The following is a 12877-nucleotide window of genomic DNA, read 5'->3' as shown; positions in this document are numbered from 1 at the left end:
GCAGATTTTAAGGGGATCTATCAATAATACAATAAATATTATTCACTTATATTGATTATATTCTTTTGCACTAAATAATCCAAACTTTTGTTACCACAACATTCCTTTAAAAATATTGATGATCCAATAAAATCTTTAGTTTAACTGTGTGTAAGGTGGAGGCATAGACTGTAATATGAAAAATAGTATCTGAAGAATTGACCCTGCACTTTAGATGATCCCTGGACATCATATCACATCATATCGTATCATATCATATCATATCATATCATATCAGAAGTCAGCATCTTTAAAAGAGAAAAGAGTAAAAAAGAAGAGAAAATGAGAACATTAACAAGATAAAAAGAAGAGAAAAATCAGGGCAAAAATGTATTACAGAATTTTCTGTGCCAGTTATGAACTAATGATCATGAAAATAAATGACTATTTTTATTTTTTGCAAATGCTGCTTTACAGAACTAGTAGAGAACACTGTATAATTGCTTGTAGAGATACAAACTAATCATTCATAAAATTGTACAGAATGACTATTTGAAATTAGTAGAATTAGCTACCGTGATAACACATTACTCACCTAATTAAATTTTTGAAAAATAGGAGACCAGTTATATTTTGAGTTTTTAAAATCTTTAAACTTCAGGAAATTATATTTTTAGTAAATATAGAATACTCTTTAAATTGTAAATTGAACTGGTTAATTAACTAGACAAAAGATTGGAATAGCTCTAAATTGCAAAATATACCTTATCACAAATAAAATAAATGAGCAAGATTAATTTTAGGAAGAAATTTTGTGTAAATATTTAGACATAAGCCCTGATATTTCTCAATACATGTGATTTTTTTGGACTAGAGATATACCAAGTTCCTGAATGTAAATATTAGTCTATTTTTAATCTATAATATTAAGACTACTAATGCACACATGTGCCCTCTTATTAGTCTATAATATTGACTATTAATGCACATATATACCCCTGTGTGTCACTGTATGCCCGTACAGATAAGCCCTGTTAACAAATCTGTGAATTATCCCCTCAGATACACATGAAGTGTAGAAGTTATTAGTTTGCTTAATTCCTGATGTTTTAAATACTATTGTTAACATTTAGTGGCTGGCTATTGCCTCTTAAATTTGAATTGCAAACTCATGCATTTTAAAAAAATCTCATTTATTAATAACTGTTAATGTCCTGAAATCCATCCTCATTCCATTAGTTATGCAAATAACTAGAGAATTATGTAAATTGAGGTTAATTTATTGGTTATCAAAAGATTCTTTTTTAGTATTTGTTGCCCCTATTCCTTTAGTTCTTCCATATATCACATTAATAACAAACATAAAAGCAGAAAGTTTATTATTTTGTGATTCCTTCACCAAGAAATTATTAATAAAATTATTTTCACAGTAAATTTTATAATCATTTTAGTATTTAATATTTAAATGCAAATTAATTATTAAAATAGAAATATTCAAACTTATTTCATAAATTCAAAGTTTCAAATATTTACAACTGTAAGACTAATGTCATAAATAATTTTTACTGGATAAATAGTTTTTCAGTTCTAGATATCAAAGTACAGAACATGGTAAACATGAATATTACAGAAAATATTACAGTGTACATTCATGTGTCAACTACCCAAGTGAGTGTTACACATTCTGGGAAATAAACTGATCTCTAATTCCAACTATTTCATACTTCGTTATTCTGAAGCTGATCAAGGACAAGGCATCTCTTATATTTAAATATTTGATATATATTTCTTAAAGATTAGAACTCTTAAACTTTAACTAAAATTTCATTATTACTTTCATCCAAATGAACAGATTTATTCAATGCTAATATATATTCAGTCAGTGTTAATATTAAACATTTATTTTCATCATAATTCTAATCAGGTTTCATTAACTGCACTTAGTTATGACTACTTTAATTTATTTTTAATTTTTGGCTTTTTCCTATTAGCATGTTTCATCCTCCTCGACATCTGTTTCAGAAACTGGAATAGAATCCAGGTATATTAACTTATACCTGTAATCTGAGCACATGGGAGGCAGAAGCAGGAGGATTGTGTGGAGTTCTAGGCTAGTCTAAGCTACACAGTGAATTCAAGACCTGTCTGGAGTTGATCCTGGTTTTTGGTGACTGTATTGAGAAAAGATTATTTAATGTTTTCATTTGTCTTATTTATTGCTAGTAGTTCGATAATACATCTAGAGACCATTTAGACCCAGGTTGTTTTACATATTTTTTAAATCAACTAGTTCTCCTTTACCTATCAGCTATTTGATTTTCCCTTGTGATGACTTAGTCACTGACAATCATGTTTTAGGTCACCTAATCATTCTCTCATTTCTTCTATATTCATTGCCCAAAATATTCTGAGAAAGAGGAACGTCTAGTATCTAATATCTGATTATTCTGAGGTCTTGTACCCAGTGAATCACAAGTTAAAGCAATGGTGGAAAATTTCTCTCATTTATTGGTTTTCAAAATATGAAATAGCTCCAAATAGGACACTTGAGAAGCAAATATTTTGAGGTTTTATGCCTGTTTTACCTCTTTTGCAGCAAATGTACTTGATTTTATTATAGCTTTAAGGTTGAGAAAAACCCAAAGTGTGCAGCTGTGCTCCATAAACTGTATTTGATAAAAGAGGCTATGGCTGGACTTTGTTACCAAGTTCACTCCCGTGCTTTAGATTGTTCATATGGGCTTCTAGATAAATTTTTCTCCTCTTAACTATTAACTTTATCATTTAAATTTCATTAATCATCTGTGGAAATAGTTGGTAATACAATAGATATATAGATGATGAATGTATAAATAAATGCTAGAAAAACACAAACTAACATAAGGCATATTGAAAGAGCATTTTCCTCAATAATTTAAAAATAAGTAGGCTTAAGTAGTTTTCCCACTACCATAGCTCTTCTGCTCACTGCAAAAATAAAAGTAGTAAATATAAAGAAAATACAATCTTAGTAAACACAGATGTTATATATTCCACTATTCCCAGCCCCCATCTACACCCTCTAGGGTCAGAATGTTCCTGATCATTGGTCTGAGTTCTATAAGAGATCTGGGTACTAAGCAATCATTGTCTTAATAAGTAGTTACCATGTCCAAGTTTCTACCCTCTAGAACTCTTTTGTGCATGCAAGAGAGACACAGAGACAGTGTGCTTTCAGAGTTATGGCTGATGCAGAAACGTGTGCTATGTACAGAAGAACAAACAAGTAACACAGGAGTGATCAGAAAAGACCTTTCAAACAGCTTGACCTCTGAATTGTGTTCTGAAGAGTGGACATACAAAACTTAAAAGTGCAATTTCAAACACAGTAAATAGATATTTTAAATGATTAATAACTATATATATATATATATGTATGTATATATATAGTCTTTTTTTGAGACACGGTCTCGCTATGCAGTTCAGGCTGGCCTTGAGCTCACTTTGTAGCCCAGGCTGGTCTCGAACTTGCAATGATCCTCCTGCCTCAGCCTCCCAAGTGCTGGGATTACAGGCGTGAACCACCACGCCTGGCTGGGTATTATAAGAGATTAAAAAATCAGAGTTTACTGCTCTAAAACCTCTTTCATGGAGAATTAAATCTGATCAAAAAAGAAGAAATTTAGAAACAATTTTGTGTACGGTGTGATTTTAGGAAAAAATGATATAAAATTTTACTTGAATGCCTGTCATTATACACTCACCAAACTGAAGAGGATTGCAGGATGTATAAACTTCCCTTTCTAATGTTTAACATTACAAACTACATAAAAACACTGTCCCTGTGTTTGCACAACACGATGGATTCATATTTGAGGCTGACTAGAGAAATCTAGAGAGGAAAAGATGGAAAAACAACTCTCACAATCCTTGGAGCCACATCTATATAAACGTATAATCTTAGAATTATGGAGGAAAAAAAATCTGTGAATGTTGTCCAAGATCCAGATTTGAGACTCAAGTAAATGCTACTTTTCTAGATCATATTCAGTAGGACACCTAGAAGCAAGATGAAAATATAAGTGATAAAACTTAATTCATATTGCTAAAAGCATACTAAAGTGACAAGTCTGACTTAACTGAAATTCACTATCCAAATTAAATTTCTGCAGGATGGCACACCAGCTCTGGGTAAACCCATTCATAGTGTCTGTTTTAAACACAGACCTGACCCAAAAAATGTTCAGCAGTAATATTTTCTGTCTGACTCATGCATCTCTTGTGCTTGGTCTCAAGGTCAGATCATGCTAAATCTAATGAAAAAGAATGAACTGAAGTGGAGATTAATAAAGGGCAATAAAAAGAAGTATTTTACAGTCTGTTCATGAAAGGCAGGAGACCTTCCATTAATACATCAAGCTGGGGAGGAAGAGAAAATTTTACCGTTAAATGAAATTTGAAATAGTGATTAATAAACTGATCTTTTATTTTTTTTTATTTCTTATCATTGTACTTCTTATTGAATACTTAATTTTCCTGTCCTTGATTAATATGTTACTGGTACATTTTAACAGGGGCCAGTGTGACATTTCAGCGTATGCATGCCATGCATGCTGCAAAATCCAGCCTCTCTCTTCCTCTAACACACCTTCCCCGCCCCTGAGGACTACAGTTACATTGCTTTTTCAAACTTCAATATATGAGAAAGAATGTATGATATCTTTTTTTGTCTGACTTGTTTCACTCAATATAATGTCTTCTGTTTTCATTTATTTCTCTAAATGATGTAATTTTGTTCTTTATGGATGGCGCGTGCGTGTGTGTGTGTGTGTGTGTGTGTGTGTGTGTGATTTTTCCACTCATTAATTTGGTATGTAGGTTGAGTTTACATCATAGCTATTGTCTATAGTGCTAGCATAAACATGGGCTTCTAGGTATCTCTTTGGTACTTTGATTTCATTTTCCTAGAAAGGAAGTGGCTAAACTACATGTCTCATTTTGTTTGTCAAGAAATTGCCATATTATTCTCCATTACTGTACTAATTTACATTCCTATCAACTGCATACTGAATTAGCTTCTTTTTTGTATTCATGTCATTTGTTATTTTTTTATAATAGCTATTCTGATAGGTTGAGATTGTTTTGCATTATGATTTGATTTGCATTTCTTTGATACTTCATGATATTGACTATTTTTTCCGTTTTCTTGATGGCTTATGATATTACTTTTCCATATACTTGTTGATCATTTCTACTTCTTTTGGAAAATATCTGTTGAGATTATTGATCCATTTTTAAATTGGATTACTTTTTTATTATATTTCTTGACTTCCTTATGTATTCTGGTTTTTAGTACATTGCTGCATGAATATTTAGCAAATATTTTCCATGAATTTATGGTTGTCTTTTCATTTTGTTGACTATTTACTTTGCTATGCAGTTTTCTAGTTTGTTGCATCCCTGTTTGATGATTTTTGCTTTTGTTTCCTTGATGATTTGTGCTTTTGAGAGTCAAGAAATCATTGACTATGTCTTTATCTTAATGCTGTTTCCCCTGTTTTTTGTTAGCTGTTTCATAGGTGCAGTTCTTACAAATAATTATTTTTAGTCATAATATTTTTCAGTTTTTATCGAGTAGCAAAAAACTCTCATACCAACATTTAAAAAGATAGTAGAAAAATGCACTTTAAAAATTATATTCTATTATGCAACAGGTTAAAAAGATAGTAGAAAACACTTTAATAATTATACTCTTTAATGTCAATGTTAAACATTTCATTTCAGTGTGGCTGTAAACTAGAATACAGCAGTAGAATGAAGTAGAATGTTTCTAATGAATTTAAGTTTCAGGCAGATAGATTTTTTGTCTGTGTTCGACGTATAACAATAGATTATATATATATATATATATATATATATATATATACACATAAATATAAGTAGTAAAATGTATTCAAAGCATGATTGAGTCTGGAAAGTTAAGATCAACAGTGGGGAGATTTCAATATCATGTTAATAGTGTGCAGAAATGAGGCATATATACCATTCACACATTCACATGCTAGCTCACTTTGATAACTAGGGGCACTAAGAAGGATCTCTCCCCACTCCTGCCTCACCAACACTAGGTAATTTAGCAGGCAGTCTTACAGGTGTTTAATCATGGAAAGGTACCTGTGAGCTCACAGTACTTCATGTTGTAATGATGACTTTGAAAACATTAAAGTGATTTTTACAGATGTATGGTGATTACTACAGATGTTTTTACATGGACATGTATTTGTGAGCTCACAATACTTCGTGGTAAAATGATGACTCAGAAAAGCGTTAAAGTGCTTTTTCTTCCTTCAAAAAAAAAAAAAACAGTTTTAAGGTAATATTCCTACTGTTCCTCTCACTACAAGCTCTCTGACTTTGCTGATTGCTGTTTTTGATATTCTTTTTCTTTACCACATTGGTTAAAATATTGAACAAATAAGTGTCTTCCTTTCACCAAGGAAAGGTAGACATCAATGATTTCTGTTTCCAATATATTATTTCAAAAGCATGAGACAACTTTAATTCTTGTTCATATGCTTTGTATCCCAGATTAAGTCAATGTTTTCTGAGCACACAGGATAAAATACCATAGGTCCAAAAGAGGCTCCAAGGAGTCTGTGTCTGGAGAGAATTTCTATGGAAACTTATTTTAGTATTTTTGCCACAGAGTTAATCCAACCTATTTATTTTTATGTTGCACCAAAGCAATAGCAAACTATTTTATAGCTCTGATTGATCTATGTAATTGCATAATTGAAATATTAAAATTATAGTTGTTTTTAAATGTGAAGGAAAAATAACATTTTTAATAAATATGCCATTGTGTTTTGATGTGGGAACTAGACTTTCAATCAGGAATAAATGACAGAATAATTAAGATAAACTGGTAATATAAACAGCTCAAATGATTTTGATTTTATTTTATGTTTTTGCTTTAGGGTATAAGTTTCTAATCTTTTTTATTTCCTTGGCTTTTCTGGTTTCAAGGAGAAGCTCTATGACAAGTAATGCTAATGATTCTTTTCTTGTTATTGACTAGCTTACAAATGCATTTTTCATATAATTTGAATAATAATATTGAAGCATGTCACATGTTCTACAACCCTGTCACATGTGAACAGAGCATTGTATTTGTACTGAAATTTTATGGTCACTATTAAGATGCTGTTAATAATTTATTACTTTAAAACCTGGAGACCAGTTTATAAAAATTATATGATAGTATTGCTTTTAACAGATTATTTCATTCTAATTATCTTGATAATGTATAGTAAAATAAAGAAATTTTAATTAATTAAAATTTATTTTAGTATAGTCATGGCATATAGTTATTTTACCAGAAAAACCAACTGTATTTTACAAAACAGGTTTTTTCCAATGATGAAAAATTGATTATGAAAAAATTTATTACTCCAGTTCTAAAGCTGAATATTGGGACATTGCTCATCCATTAGCCTCAAAATTGATTGAACTAATGGAAGTGATGTCTAGTGCACCTTTTAAAAATGGAATACATGTGTAAATATGTATATATTTGTATATATATATATGTATATATATCTATATGTTTATACATTTAAAATGAAAAAGTATGTTTTATAAAGAAAATATTTTTATTACTTTCATGGATTATTAAAATTAAAGTATTAAAGAGACCAAGAGTGCATAAAATGATTCATCATACTGATTCCTAACTGTGCTCAAGTCTAAAGACAGGAGATGCAATTTTTTTTTCCTTTTTGAGAAATTCTTTATAGTTAGTTAATATTTAGTTAAAATAACTTTTCAGTTATTGAGTGCAAGGCCTTGCACATGCTAGAAAAGTACTCTTATCATTGAACGCCATCAGCAGCTCAGTATATTTTTAGCTACTTTAGTTTAAATTTAAATTGTGATTCAAAGTTTATACTGTTCATTGAACCTAAAATATTTCTGCAAGTTTTTGCGTATCAATCACTTAATTAATAATGAGAGTCTAGGGCTGTGCAAGAAAAACTTCTTTCTTCAGAAAATCTCTGCCATTAATAGAAAATGAGTCTTATATTTAAAGCACATGAAACTTTGCCCACAACTGCAGTCTGTTCAAATATATTTGTAGCTACAATAATCAAAATTACCAAAATTAAAAAAACTGAAATAATCATTTGCATATAACACAAGTATAAAGTTCATTTTAACCCTTAAAATTATGGGGGAAATTGTCAAAGTTTTCTACTAAGTCATATTCTTTCTTTATGTTTTATTGTAGTATGAATTGAGACACTGTGAACTCCTAATCTGTTGTTATTTAATCAGGATAAGGTCTTAATATAATGTGGCACTAGTACTTTTAAATAATTTGCAAAAGACAACGTAGTTATTTGTTGATTTTTCTATGCTTTGCCTCTTATGGCAAATTGATAGTGAATAATGGTTTTTCTTTTAGTGAAGTAATTTGATCTTTCTTAACAAGCAGCAGCATCTACTGATTATTTATTGTGAGAAAAAGGAAGCAAAGAGAAAGAAAGCAAGAAAGAAAGAAAGAAAGAAAGAAAGAAAGAAAGAAAGAAAGGAAGAAAGAAAGAAAAGAAAAGAAAGAAAGAAAGAAAGAAAGAAAAGAAAAACCAGATTAACTTGACAAAAATAAATTTCAGCATTATATTTAAACAATAAAAAGAATTATGAACAAATGTGTCATATGGAAGAATGCTAGTAGAAGTGAATTTTAGATGGTTTATTATCTTAACTTCAGTAGACTTCCTAATTGTGCTAAACATTTTGTTGATTTCTTTTTTTCAATTTCTATGTTGATGGAGTTGAATTCACTTAATTTCGAGTATGTCCTGGCTTATACTATTTCCTCCTTTAAGAACATTAACTGTATTTTTCCTTCATTGTTTTCCTAATCAGCTCCTAATTACACTGCAAAATTCAACTTAACTAATTTAATTTTTAGAAGTTTCCTTGTTGATGCGTGCTTCCTTTCACTTGGGGAATAAATATATAGGATCATAATTGTTCTCTAGGGCAAGTGTGTGTTGTTATTCAAAATTTTGTAGCCTCAGTTCCTCAGTTTCCATCACAGGAATGTAGAAGCTGTGTGTCTGAATCCATAGATGGCTCTACCTGGCATAAATGTCAGCATGGAGCTGGGGAAGAGATATTTTAGACTACAAAAATTTGAGGTGGATCCTGAAAGAAAAAAAGTATGGACATCAGTTTGGAGGCAGAGATGATATATCTCAATGGGAAAGACCATATTACACTTAATCATATATTGTTATTATGAACTTTGAGCTAAACTCATGTCATTTCACCTGTAATATTAATGACACCACATTATAATTATTTTCAGTGAATTATGAATTGCATGATATTTCAGAAAATTTCAATGTGTTATCCGCAAAGGCATTCCGTGAGTTAAACATACAAAGTGAAAACATTGAGACAAGAGCCAATAATAGAATCTTGTATATTCCAAGATAAAAGCAGCATATGTAATATATGTATATGTAATATATGCATGTATATTATATATATGCATATATATCTCAAGAATTACTTTGCTTATTCTTTTTGATTATGAAAATGAGATGTAATTAGATATTATTATAGCTTATATTACACAGATTGGTAAAGGTTTATTGGGTCATCTTATAATTATTTTTATTCTTTCCCTAAAGCTGGTATGTTATTATAAACATGTTTTAGTCATTATTTATTAGAACATGTTCATGCTTTATTACATAATGCTTGCATTTCTTGCGATGCTCATTACATGCACATAATACATTTTCATTCTTCCCCTGCATTTTTCTGCCTCCATCCCTTGCTCTCATTTCCATTTTAGAAAGATCTCCCTGCTTCCTATATAACTTCTATTTTATTCTTTATCATGTGAGTATTGTTGTTTGAAACTAGTGATACTAACAGATGCTAGTATTCTTAATTCCAATTCTGGAGAATGAAGATCATATATATAAGACATGGAGATATAGGCTACATTTAATATCTACCTGTGTAAGAATTATATAGTTCATTTAAATATTACCTTAAACATTTTTCATAATATCTTAAATTTTTAAAATAATACCTTCGACTGTATTATAGGACAAATTGAGAGATGCATAAACCTTCAAATAATCTAAATCCTTTAAAGCCATTTTTTTTCACTTGAAACAACTATGCTCCTTTTATATTGGATCATGTTATGAAATATTTTTCCTTGTCACATAGCCTTTACAATATTTCTTATGCCACAGAGATCGTGAAGAAAGGTTAAATTATCAAATGTATGTTGAATAGTTGATACGACCAATAATATTTCTAAATGTTGTAAGAATACAGGCATTGGCAAGATGAGGTTCTTGATTTTAAGGAAATAAGACATTAATAAATCTAAATACACATTAAGTAATACCATGGAGACGGTTACATGACAGACCACTTCATATGAGAAATGCAGACATAGATTTGAAATTAAAGAGAATAAATGGCTTAACCATTTCTTAATTGGGATAGGAAACGGGTACGAAAAGCAATAATTGATTTTACTTAAGTTGAGCTATCCTTATTAAATTATATGGAAGCATATAGAAGAAAAATGAAGGAAACCTCATATGTAAAAGTTTAGGATGGCATATATTTAAGATAACTTTGGGGAATAGTGAGTAGTGTAGAGGAATGGGACCGACATGTCATAAAATAGTTTCCCCAGTGACAACAGGAGCCACTTAATCCCTTGAGGTTTGTCTGTTGGCTTTCTGTAAAATCAATGAATTAAAATATTTGCACTTATAAAATGGAAATCTGATTATTTAACGTTTTCTGTGGGGTTTTTTTTCCAACTATTGAAATACTAACTGTGGCTTTTATTATTTTGTTTTATTCTTTTCTCAGAAACATATGACATGTTTCAGTACGTGGAATATCTTGAGGATGCTAAAAACAATAGGCCAATGGCCTATTCCAGTAAAACTATAAAAAAAAAAAATGTTGAGCTTTGAGAGTCCATTTCCTTTTGTCTCTTGAAGCTGGCATGAGAGAAAGGGTGAACATTTTTGAGAAGCCTTTTTATTTAGTGAATGGGGAAAAGTGAGTAAAAATTGGGGAGTCCAGTGCAGTAGAGCAATATTTGTTTGGTCAAAATACAAGAGTGGAATGGTTCAGGAAAGACAGAGAATGACTAGACATCAATTTTGTTGACACTCAAGAAAATTTATTACAAAAGAAGACATCGTGGATGACCTTTAGTTGAACTTCACAGTGCCACATATTTGTAAAAGAAAACAGGGAAAATGAGTGGATAAGAATTTCTTGACTTCATCAGAATAATAGGCACTAATTTAATTTTAATTTTTCCTTAAAGATTCCCTAATTTTGTTAATATTTAAATTTTAAGCGACATACATGTCAATTCATACATTATATTAATGCAAAAATAGAAACTGAGTATGTTATGATTTAGAGAGAAGCATAAATTTAGCTTGTCATTCTTTTTAATCATTATTCAGAGTACAAACTTAACAGTCAGTTCTTCCAAATTGAATTCATTTCTTTGTTCCTGGGAATGTTCAAAAGCTCAATTAATCAATCTTGTTCCTAGTTTTAATCCCTCGAGGTATCTTGTACCTAATTAGTCCTCCATGTAATATCTTAAAAATAATTACAGGAAAGCAATTCAAAGGAAATCACTATTTTAAATGCTGTCACTTTCAATTTTGGAAGTCTGTTACCAGCTACTTATTTATAGCATATGCTTACCGTCAAGATTCTTTGAAAATGATTGCTTTGGGAGGAGGAAAAGAAATTAATATGCATTATATACATATACCAAATTCTCACAAGGAATGTAAACATAATGTACTCCTCTTATATACTGATAAATTTTTTAAAAATAAAATACATAAGAAAGGTAACGATTCTAACCAGTCCAGTGGTACAATTTTGTTTACAGGCAGTTTCTTAAATAGCAAATATATATAAATTTAAAGGACAAAATTTTATTTTAAAATTTTCCAAAATTTTATTTTAAAATCTAGTGTGAGAAAAACTTTTATGACCTAGATAATTTAACATGTAATTTTATTACTCAAAAATACCTTAATAAAGTAGCAAAAAGGTCAATATTTAAAAATTGTACATAATTTGTTAGCATTTCCCTTTTTAATATCAGAGACCTAGTTGTGATTTTTTTTTACTAATATTTTCTAACCTTTAGAATTCTCATTTTCTATCTGAATATATGTCCATAGAGTCATAGAGTGGGAATTTTAAGGACAGTAGTATTTGCAAAGTAATCGATGTACTGGAACACAGGAAACACTCAATTTTTTTTTTTGCAACTAATGGGGAGCAACCTCACAAACTTGTGCATGCCAGGTAGGTGCTGTGCCCCTGAGCTATATGAAACACCTGATTTTTAAAGCAATAATATTAGCTGTGAGATAGCTAAGTCATAATTTAAAAATGTAACAAGTAATTAGTATTCTTATAATTAGTATTCTTTGTTATATTCAAGATTAGTATAGAGTTTTTCCACATGTTCTCCTATATATTAGTTGCAGGTTGTAACATGTTAAGAAAGTAATCAGGATATCTTTTTAGGTCTTTAGATTTAGATTCCCCTATACTGATTGGCAACCAAATAATACATGTACAAAATAGACATTTTTTTCCCAAAGTAATTATCAAAACAAGTATAATCACCTATGATATTAAAAGAGGAAACATGCTAAAATATAACATTTGATTAAATCTTAAAAGACAAGATGAAAAATTTACATCTTATAATGTCTTTTGGAATCTGAAAAAGAAATCCAAACTCTATCTAAGGCTAGAGAGACGGAATCATTTTAGAAAGGCTTAGAAATTATCTAGTAAAGTTCAGTTCAATATTTTT

The 12877-nt window shown here is 30.0% G+C and overlaps 1 protein-coding gene across 3 annotated transcripts in view; it reads left to right on the top strand.

Annotated features, from left to right (window-relative positions):
• Pcdh15 (protocadherin related 15) overlaps positions 1–12877 on the top strand; it is a 1472709-nt gene that overhangs the window by 1367307 nt on the left and 92525 nt on the right. The window lies entirely within an intron of this gene.

This window comes from Cavia porcellus, unplaced genomic scaffold, assembly GCF_034190915.1.
Source record: "Cavia porcellus strain 051 isolate PalLab524CR breed Dunkin Hartley unplaced genomic scaffold, mCavPor4.1 scaffold_28, whole genome shotgun sequence".
Lineage (NCBI taxonomy): Eukaryota > Metazoa > Chordata > Mammalia > Rodentia > Caviidae > Cavia > Cavia porcellus.
The sequence above is the reverse complement of the archived record's forward strand: the minus strand, read 5'-3'. Positions and strand labels throughout refer to the sequence as shown.